Source organism: Mastomys coucha, unplaced genomic scaffold (assembly GCF_008632895.1).
Source record: "Mastomys coucha isolate ucsf_1 unplaced genomic scaffold, UCSF_Mcou_1 pScaffold18, whole genome shotgun sequence".
Taxonomy (NCBI): domain Eukaryota; kingdom Metazoa; phylum Chordata; class Mammalia; order Rodentia; family Muridae; genus Mastomys; species Mastomys coucha.
The window spans coordinates 15437045-15447355 of record NW_022196900.1 but is presented as its reverse complement, the minus strand read 5'-3'; the positions used below and the strand labels follow the sequence as shown (position 1 = coordinate 15447355).

Sequence of the window (10311 nt, the reverse complement as noted above, 5' to 3'; positions counted from 1 at the left end):
CAATTCTTGCTTTTCCGGTGTTTTGGGATATCCAGGACTTCCTGCAGTGGGAGTACTAGGTTCTGATGGAGCCAAGTAGTCTTTGTTTCTGTTGGTAGGATTCCTGCATTTGCCTTTCACCATCTCTTGATTTTTGATGTTAGATGTTCTTAGTGTCTCTGTTCTTAGTGTCCTGTCCCTGCCACCCTGCAAGTACCCTGCGACTCGTGGTGCCTGTTCCTCCAAGCTAGCTGCTCTGGTCTCAGAAACTCACTGAGAGAAAATGGAGGATCTCGCCTGGGTCTCTGGCTTAAGGTGCTCTCTGGAGGTAGGCCCTCCACTTGCAGGGAAGGGGCAGAGAAGGACGCTCATCCTCCTCTGTCACTCGGAAGCTGAGAGGATCCTGTTCCTGCAGCCCTGTGGTTTCCCTGGGAGTCGTGGGGCCTGTGCCTCCCTGCTGGCTGCTCTGGTCTCAGAGACTCACCTGAGAGAAAATGGCGGATCTCGCCCGGGTCTCTGGCTTAAGGCGCTCTCTGGAGGTAGGCCCTCCACTTGCAGGGAAGGGGCAGAGGAGGATCCTCCTCTGTCATTCGGAAGGTTATAAGTTAATCTTTCTCTGAGATGAATGGTTTTCCAAATTATCACAACCAATGAACCAGATTCTTACCCTCACTTAGTGTCTGTGCCATCCTCCAAGCAGAACCATTGTTCACTGAAACAGTTGGTGAATGACTTTATGGATAGACCATCTTAATACACACACCATTTCTTAAATGAGTGTAACCTGTTCTCTGCATGCTGAGAATAAAGGCACTCACTCAACTCAAATAGCTTTGACCATAGCAGGAAGTCTGTATCCAAAAATCTTGCCTACAATTCATTTCTTGGTGAAACAGAACTGTCAACTCTCAGCTTAGCTACGATGGAGGTAAAATCCTTTGGTGATGTGAGGGTCATTGAAGTACAACCTTATTACAATGAAATCCAATGTCTAAAAATTGTTCTTATTTCGGGTTTGTACCACACTAAGAGCCAAGATTTTCAGCTCTATTAAATACAAAACAAGACTTTATATATTTATGTTAATTAAAAAATACTAGTAGTGATGTACTATTTTAAAATATACAGTTAATATGTTTGGAGTTATTTAAAATTTATATTGAGAAAAACATGTATTTTCAGTATTGCTGTAGACAAGCATCTACAAAAGACTTTTAAATTGATTGTTGTTTTATATCAAACAACTTTTATAATACTCATTTTTATTGTTATAATATTTTATAAATTTTAAAGAATATGACAAAAGAAGTATTGTAGGTATTGAATGGGGGCTCTCTGGGAGGAGTTGGGGTACAAAAGGGAAACAAGAATGTGATTTAATTCTATTTACTTAAAATGTTTTTAAATGTTAACAAATTCAGATAAATTGAAATCATGTATTTTTTATCATCATAATGTAATAAAACTTAAATCAATAAAAAAAGAAAATTGGAATTTCTTTCACATGATTATGAATAGTAGCAGAAAATTTGGTGTCAGCTGCTAGAATGGGTTTGGTTAAAGCTGCCCTCTATAAGAGGGACAACTTAGATTCTGCGGCTGCTGGAAACTGGCCAGAGGCAATTCCAAACTGAGATGTAGTCATAAGAAGACCTGAAGACATTCTTTAGAGTAGAGCTTCATGGAATCAACATGCACACATATGCATATGCACATGTGGAAGGGAGGACCTCACTTAAGATAGTTGTAAAACCAGAATTCCAAAGGCCAACTTGTTTATCAACTCCTCGGCTTGGTTATTCTGGTGGAAGTAGGGGGAGGTAGCGAGGATTTCATCTCTCCCTCTGAGTCCTTAGGGTACTATTCGCAATGTTTAGTTGTGGGTAAGGTGGATTCATTTCAGGTTTCTTGTTTAAAAATAGGACAGTATTTGCTGTTAACCAATCCAGAAATTGAATACCAGAAACTAATTTTTTCTTCAACTTATCTTCTCTAGTTGTTGAAATGATAGAACAGATATGGCTGCTTTTAAATCTGGAAGATGACAAATGAATGGGAGTCTTTCATACTCTAACATTAACATGAAATTAAACAAAAGGAAAGATGAACTGCAAAAATCCATATTTTAGAATGCTTGTTTTCTGAGTCAGACTGTCATGTCCCCTTGAATTTGCTATGTAGCCAAGGATGGCTTTGGATTCTTGATCCCCTCCCTCTACCTCCTGATTGCTGAGAATACAGGAGTGCATTACCACACCAGTTTATCATTGCTGAGGATATAGCCCAGAAACTTACGTATACAATACCAACTATGCCACACCTCTGCTCCAAAACCCAATTTTTAATTCTCTGCTCCAAGTGCTGGAGCAGGAGATTCTACTCTTTTAGACTCTTTGTTTAGAGACTGTCTTGCCCATCAGACAAGCACACAGGTTATAAGCAATCTGCCCCAAACTGAGAAGCATCCCTTTGTCTAATGCTAACCACTGAAGCCACCTGACACTGAAGCTCCTCAAGCATGCCCATCAATATCACTGAGATCTCAAAACTTCTCACTTGACAGTGTTTCCCAGAATTTACACTCTTCCTCGCATTTAGTGTCTACTTGTATCACAGACTCTCAAGTCTCTGAGATGCTCTTTAAAAGCTGCAAATTTGGAGCAGGGTGAAGAGTCATTTAGAGATTTTTTTGTCCTCTATAACATTAGAGATGGTGTCAGTACCTTTATATGGTGTTTGACTAAGACGTGGTCTTCATATTCAACCATGAGACAATTTTACCAGTGTCTGTAACTAGCCAACATATAGTAGGGATGCAGAGCGCCAAGATCGAATGGTTAAGCTGCTTCTCAGATTTGATTCTTTGAGTAGACTGAAAGCTTCCTCAGTTTTCTCCCACAGTGGTGGGAGGGCTGTTCGTATATTGCCACTCATACCAACATCAACTCAGAGAAGGGGGGTTAGACTCCACCTAAGTCAGCAGCCCAAAGGATAATTGTTCAAATGTCTTCAGTTCACAGTGGGCACTGTCTTTCCTCTGAGGTACATTTCACAGGATGTTGGCTGCAGTCATGACCCAGGTTAAACATAGACTGTGGTTTCATAGTTTGCTGTTGCTCAGTTCGTTCATTATATACTCATCAAAAAATTGACCGAACTCCTACAGGGTGACAAGTAGTGTTCTAGAAACTGGGAAGATAGGTGTGAACAAGGCAGGCAGTGCTGTCATCTCTATCAAGTGTCCACTTGGGAAAGAAACTGGTATTCAAAAACAAACCTGGAGACAGACAAAGAATATTGCCTTAAAAACCTCAGAATGGCCACCTAGGGAGGAAGGTCCCCAGCGTCTCATGTGAGAAGGCAATAAGCACCAAGAGGCCAGTAGGCCCATGGCCTGTTTAGAATTCAGGAACAGAGGTGAGGCAGGGCTTTTCCAGCCCCATCACTTCAGGGAAATTTTACTGGGGCCCAGCGTGCAACATCAAGAAAGACCCAGTTTCTCATTCCCTGTTAGGGTTATGAGGATTAAGCTAGCCCATAAAAGAAAAACAATTACAGCAGTACCCTGCTCCTGGGCTTCATTAGAAAAATACGTCCCCCCCCCCAGCTCTGATCTGAAGTTCATAGAAAACAAGTGACTGTGAGACAGTAATAAAATGACAGAATAAGTGTTTAGAAGCTTCCAGAAGTCAGGGACTAGCTTTCTTCTGCAGGAGGACTCTAGATGGGTTTGAAATATAGGAGTCTGCTTTTAAGGTGAAGAGATCGGGAGGGGGCAAGGAAATAGCTTGTACTACGCCTGAAAGAGCAGAGCTCATGCGGGTGGGGAGGAGTGGGGACCATAATTGCTTCTTCTGGTTAGAATATGAGTGCCCTAGAGGAGGGGTGAGAGATGAGCTGGCTTAGCTTGCACAATAATCCCCTTTTCTATGGCTGTCAGGAGCTCTGGGAGGAGATAAGCCAAAGAGAAGCTCTGAGGGACACAGGCCCAGATGTGGTGGGCCACTTGGACCTCTGTCATAGAGAGGTGAAACCCCAATGTGTGCCAAATTGCCTCTTCAGGCTTCAGCCTCTCCTTACCATGGACCGTTTGCCTGTCTGGAATGAGATAATCTGTCAGACACCAGCTGCTGAGCATTCTTCCCTCATGGGCACATTTATTATTATGTTACAATGCGCATGGAGAATCTTAACCATCACTGGAGTGAAAATGATTAAAATGTGAGGTTTTTGTGTGCGTGTGTGTTTTGTTTTGTGTGTGCAAAATTCTCTATCCTTCCTTCTGTCACAGACAGCATCACTGGTCATGCACTGGGTTGAGGGGCAGGCTGGGGGGAGTCCTTGTCATAATTAACAAAACAACCAGCCAGTGAATCCCAGGGTCTCCAGGCGGGGAAGGGAGAGACTGTATGGAGCCTTTGTGATCAGCCCAGGAGTTCAGCAGCCAGGGATGTGGGGCTGTGTCTCTGCAAAGTGCACGGGATGGGCTGGCTGACTGTGAGAGCCGCACCATGTCTAATTATGTACCAGGAGGCAAGAAAAGGTGTAGGTCTGTCTTTCCAGTTCAGAGGGAGAAAAAAAATATGTGGTGTCTCGCGTCTAAGAAACGAACAGGCTGACCTTTTCAGAGCGTCTGAAAGAAAAAACCAGATGTATTTCTCAAGAGTCAGTGTGACTGAAGGCTCGCATTGTGCTCTCACATAAAGGGAGAGCTAACCAGAAACCAGCAGCTGATGATCTGAAGCCAGGCTGTGCTATTGTCCGGCACACAAATGTTCTACAAGGACCCAGACCACCATGCAGTTCTCTGTGCATAGACTATGGAGTTTGGGGGAGAAGGCGGGGGTCGGCAGGGGGGAGGCGTACGGGCTTTTCTTTCCCTCTTTTGCTTTCTTCCCTTCTTAAAACCTTTTTCCTTCCAATCCCTCTACAGTTGCTCACATTCAACTGCTAGCAATTATTCCCCTTGACCCTCCTTGCTCTCCAAACAGGGGTGTGGGCCTCTGAAGGTTCTCCCTCTTTGTACCTGACAATCCCATGTTACAGGCAGGCTCTCCTGGAGGAGATGAGGTCTCAGCTCCCTGGGGACCTTCACCGGGGAATGGAGTGGCTGTGATTTATTCTCTACAGAGCAAAGTCAAAGCTAGGCAACTGTATGCTGGGAGGCAGGCTAGGAGACTCCTCTCCTGCTCATCAAGGGCAGCTCTTCTATTGTCCCTGGGGAGGCCCAGGGCAAAGGCTTGTAGTGTGGAGGGGGAAGGGAAAGAGAGAGAAAGATGAAAAAGAAGAGGCAGCCCGAAAGACCCTTCCCTATTTCTGCTCACTTGGTTTAGGTTCTCTCCTGAAGCCTTCACACGTCTTATCTCCCCTACGTTCTGTAGTGATTAGAGGTAGACACTTGACTTACCTGTCTCTTGGCTTCCCTTTGTCCCCAGTGTTATCTTTGCACCAAGTAGGTTCCCAGTGAACAGCTGCCAGCAAGAATTAAACCCTTCAGATTATTGGCTGCATTCCTACTTGTCAACAAAGAATAGCTCCTCCTAACAGCGGCCTCCTTGGCTAATGTAGAGTAGCCCCTGCCTCGGGGACTTGATCACTTACTTCATTTGAGAGGGATTTTTCTTAGTTGGGGAATCCCCCCCCCACATCTGTAGACAATCAATAAACTACTTTCATTAGCCAGTAGGTAAAAGCAAGCAAGCAAGCAAGCAAGCAATCCAACAAACAGACCAGATTGCCTAACAAAATGAAATCTCTCCATCCTTTTAAGCTCTCCATCCTTTTAAGAGGTCTGACTAAACTTTTGTTTTTGTAGTTGTTGTTTTTTTTAAGTCCACTTGGGTCTCACTCAACCATATTCTAGAGTCCAGATCTCATTACTTCTACAATTGTCACCAGAAATCCTAGTACCCACTAGCCAGACACAGGGCCACTTCAGTGTCTAACCTGAGGGAGTGCCCCTAGGGTTACTACAGGTTACAGAGGTCTTACTTTTGTAACCTTTTCTACTGGAGATAATTCTTATTATGTATATCTTGAATCTTGTCTCTTTCTACTAACCGACTATTAACGCTCATGTGACAACAAATTTTAACCACTACTCGCACTTACTGAGTGTTCAATGTATGTTTTTGGTATTGTTTTTAAAAATTTACAGATATAATCTTAATCTATTTTTCTTACTATGAAATACAGTTAGTACAAAGTGAATGGTTAATACTACTTTCAATTCAATAAACACTTTTTGAATCAAGGGAAGAAATGAATGTTATATTCTTTCTAAGAGTACATCTAACAAATTAAGGTAAAATATTAGAAAAAGAAGTTCCTAGAAAACAGTCATGTCAAAAATTTGTCTTTTCAAAAATATGAGTGAATCTAGCTTTAGGCAATAATTTTCAAGGACTCTGAATCTTTTAGGACATATTTTTATTTAACATGTATCAGAGGGACTAGAGCAATGGCTCTCTGGTTAAGAACATCTGCTACTCTTTCAGAGAAACTGAGTTTGTTTCCCAGTTCAAGAACTCCTGTGACTCTAGCTCCAGGAGATCCAATACCCTCTTCTGGTGCCAATTGGTATGCACATACAGGCTGCACACACACATGTACACATAAATAAAAATAAATCTCAAATGTATCATGAAATAAGCTATTTTGGAAAATTTATTAAACTTGATAAATTTGGGGGGAAATTATTAGATCTCTTGTTAGAGAATTGATCGATTGGTTGATACTTGATTGACTATTGTCTTATGAGACAGGGTCTCACTCTAGTTGTCATTTATTCTAGGCTAGCCTGGAACTGATTATGTAGTGCAAGTTGCTCTTAACCTCATGGTGATCCTCCTACCGTAGCCATCTTAGTACTGGGATTGCAGGTATGAGCTATGTGGATAGAAAGTATTGCATATTGCAAATAATCATCTCCTTCATACAAGACTCTCTGGTATGTAGGCCATACGGAGCACCCTTAAAGATTCCCCCCCCCACACACAAACAGAGGCATATGACTAAACATCAACTTAATCACACATAATGTTGCACTTAAGATTTATCTTAAGGAATCTTAGATGCTTTGAAGTCAATGTTCCTATTTAACAGCTAATAAGACTGAGGTACGTGAAGATGATGTTGATCATAGTAGAAAACCCACTGGCAGCCCCATATCTGATGTGTTCCCTTAGGCACATTATCATTTTGAAACATAGTCTGGGATGATGGGGGTTTAGTCTGATATGTTGGAAAATACCCTAATCACAGACATCAATTTCATGCTTATATGCACTAATTTATTCTTAAAGTTTGATGGAAAGTCTTTTCTGTGCCTGGCACTGCTTGGAAATTGGGGAGTGAAGAAGGAAACAAAATGGAGAAACCATGGCGTTAATGACTTTTTAAAATAATTTCATTTCCCCAAACTGTAGATAGTAGTTGTATGTGGCTAGTCAGATTTAAATTATTGAAAGTTGGGGAAAAAAGGAAAATCCAGGTCATCAATTCCCTTTCTAATTTGGAGTACCCAGATCCATGAGTTTCAGATGTTTTGATTACCATGTGCAACTAGTGACAAGCATGTGAAATGGGACAAACACAGTTCAGTGAGTAACCTTCTAAATCCATAATATTACAGGTGGCAGCAATGGCACTTAGGAAGACAATTATGGCTGGGTGAGAGGATGAACAGGGAGAGAAGGAGGGGGGAAGGGAAGGGGGAGAGAGGGAGGGAGAGGGAGAAGGAGAGGGAGAGAGCTGGTTTCATGAACACTCATAGATGAACACATCAGATAGGTGAGAACACTGGACAAGGACAAAAGGAAAGAGGAAGGGGCAGAGGCTTCTTGGTTGGAAGGGCAGTCACTGAAGGGGAGGGGAAGACTGCAGGGGATGGGGTCAGAAAGGATGCCTAGACAGATGCAGGTGATGTTGAATGGACGGAGAAGGGAATGAACCTTCAGGGCTGAGCACCAGGAGGGCTGAGAGTTCTCTTCTTGCCTTCCCTCCACTCTTCAGTCTTCTTCCCTGCCTTTCCCTCCATCCCTTGTCTTATCATCTGTCACTGCTCCCCTCCCCTCAACTCTTCTTTTCTCTCTCCTTTCCTCACCTCTTCTATCTTCTTGTCCCCCCCACCTCTCTTCTCTGCCTCCTTTCCTCTTCTCTTCCCTTCCTTCCTTCTTTTTATTCCTCTTCCCTTGCTCCCTTTCTCATTTCTCCACTTTTCCTTCCCTCTCTCTTTTGCCTTCCCACCCTGTGCCTTTTACCCCGTGTTTCTGATACTCAAGGCAGTAGCACACAGCACACGGTTTGCAGCAGGCAGTGTCTACTCAGTCCAGGGCTGAGATTCCAGGACTGCGGAGCCAGTAGCTTGTGTCTTTGCCAAGTCTTGAGAGAGACAGCTCCTCCAAGCTAGGCCTAGAGTGGACAGTCTATAGGGTAAAGGTGACATTGTGATAGTTTTCTTTGGAGTTCATAGCATGTTTATTGAGCATGTACAATGCATGGGTAGTTTGATAGGCACGAGGGGTTTCTCAGATGCTGAAATTTCTATCTCAATACTAGGAAAGTCTTGGTTAAATTTAGATGACCTTGGTTAGCCTAGGTAACTCTAATAATAGATACCATGCCTGCCTTCAAGCTATCATAGGCTGATGGACGAGACAAAGAATATGAAATTCAAAGTGCTTTGATTGAGGGATTACAGTTGCTTTGGCATCCTGATAGCTTACCAGGCTGAAGCACAGAAAGCATATTGAAGGAAGGCTTCATGGAGAAACGGGCCATCTGGTCTGATTCTTAATGATGACGAAGGGTGTCCACAGAGTGACTCCAACTCTAGTGCTCCGCAGCTCTCTGAAGAACTTCATGATGTGCATCTGTTGTGATATCCAGTGTGTTGTGTATGTTACATACCAGTTACCAGAGGAATGGACAGCCACCTGATGCCAGAGTCCCCACCAGGACCCACATGCTGCCTGGCTGATGACCTCCCATCAGAGAGGAAGGGAGGGAGCACATATTTGTACTTGGGAGTGTCAATATTTTGACCAAGGGGAGATGTTGATCACGCCCATAGTTCTTCCTGGAAGAGGAACAGGAGAGCGTGAGCAAGACTTCTTCGTCATCTGAATTCATGGGACAGAGGAGTCTAAAAGGCTCTTCAAAGGCAGGCTACATCTTGCTCACTGAGTGTGCCTCACAATCTCTTCTCAGAAGCAGACGTTAAAACCCGTAGTGCAGTTATTTAGAATTTCAAAGGTTTCTTCTTCAGGGGGTGGGACACAAAAGACACCGTGGTTATTCCCATAATGCTGGGAGGTGGGAAAGGAGTGGACCAGTAACAAGGTGCTCTGCAAGCCTCTATGGGGGAGAGCCAAGAGCTATTCTTCGAGCATAAAGAAGGAGCCTCATTATGGTGGCTTTAAAAAGATTATTATCATTATTTCTCCTTAAAATTCATTCCTGCATTCCACCTAGGTTGAAAGAGCTTAAGAAGGGGGAGAATATTTTTTAAAGTACTTTACAGATCACCAAGAATCACAAAACAGTCAACATTCAGCACACACACACACACACACATCTTTCTCTCTGTCAATCAGCATTTAGAAAAATTTGCAACACTTAAATCAAGACAGCCTTTCTTTTCCCAAGGCAAAGACCTCTCAACCCTGCTCTGTGTGGTTTGAAATGGACCCCAAATCCTAGCCAATGGTTTGAAGGATCAAACGAGGAGAGTCTCATCCACTGTGCTCCTGGTCCCAATGTTATCTTGCATGGCTTCGCCTGTCTTCTCTGCCCTTTGTTGTGGAATTACATGAGGCAAATGCCAGCAATCTACGTTGGGAAACCAGGAGCCCACACTGCAGGAACAGCCAGCAGACAACAGTGTCTCTGAATTGCTATTGTTTCTATTTTCGGAGCCCATTGAGTGATTAGTTTGGGTAACGCTAACATTGCGCATTACCTTGCTCAGGCTGAAAATGTCTTTCAATAAGAAGGCAACACGGAGGCCATGTGATACAATCCTGTAGACAGAGCCAAGTGGAATACATCAAAGAGAGCCTTGATGCAGATGTTTCATGCAGAAGAAAATTAGGTCAGAGACCACTTCAATTTCAGCTTCTGCCAGCCTCGTTTGAGAGCTTCCAGTGAATTCGTAATGAATAGCTTCTAGGGCACTTTTCTCTCATTCAGTCACAGGCTGCCACAGCCAGATGAGCGTTCCATGTGGAATCTTCTCTCATTATTTAAAACTGCTACTTTGTGTTCTGAAATTCCAGAACCCTTCCAATGCACTTCCACTATGGGCCCCGAAACAAAAGACCAAAAAAAAAA

The 10311-nt window shown here is 43.3% G+C and overlaps 1 long non-coding RNA gene across 1 annotated transcript; it reads right to left on the bottom strand.

Annotated features, from left to right (window-relative positions):
* Positions 1 to 8445: 8445 nt before the first annotated feature.
* On the bottom strand, positions 8446 to 10191 carry LOC116095328. The gene is made up of 2 exons (XR_004120551.1): positions 9941 to 10191; positions 8446 to 8852 (listed from the first exon to the last, which is right to left on the bottom strand). It is a non-coding gene; the product is annotated as an uncharacterized LOC116095328 (long non-coding RNA).
* Between the last annotated feature and the right edge of the window lie 120 nt (positions 10192 to 10311).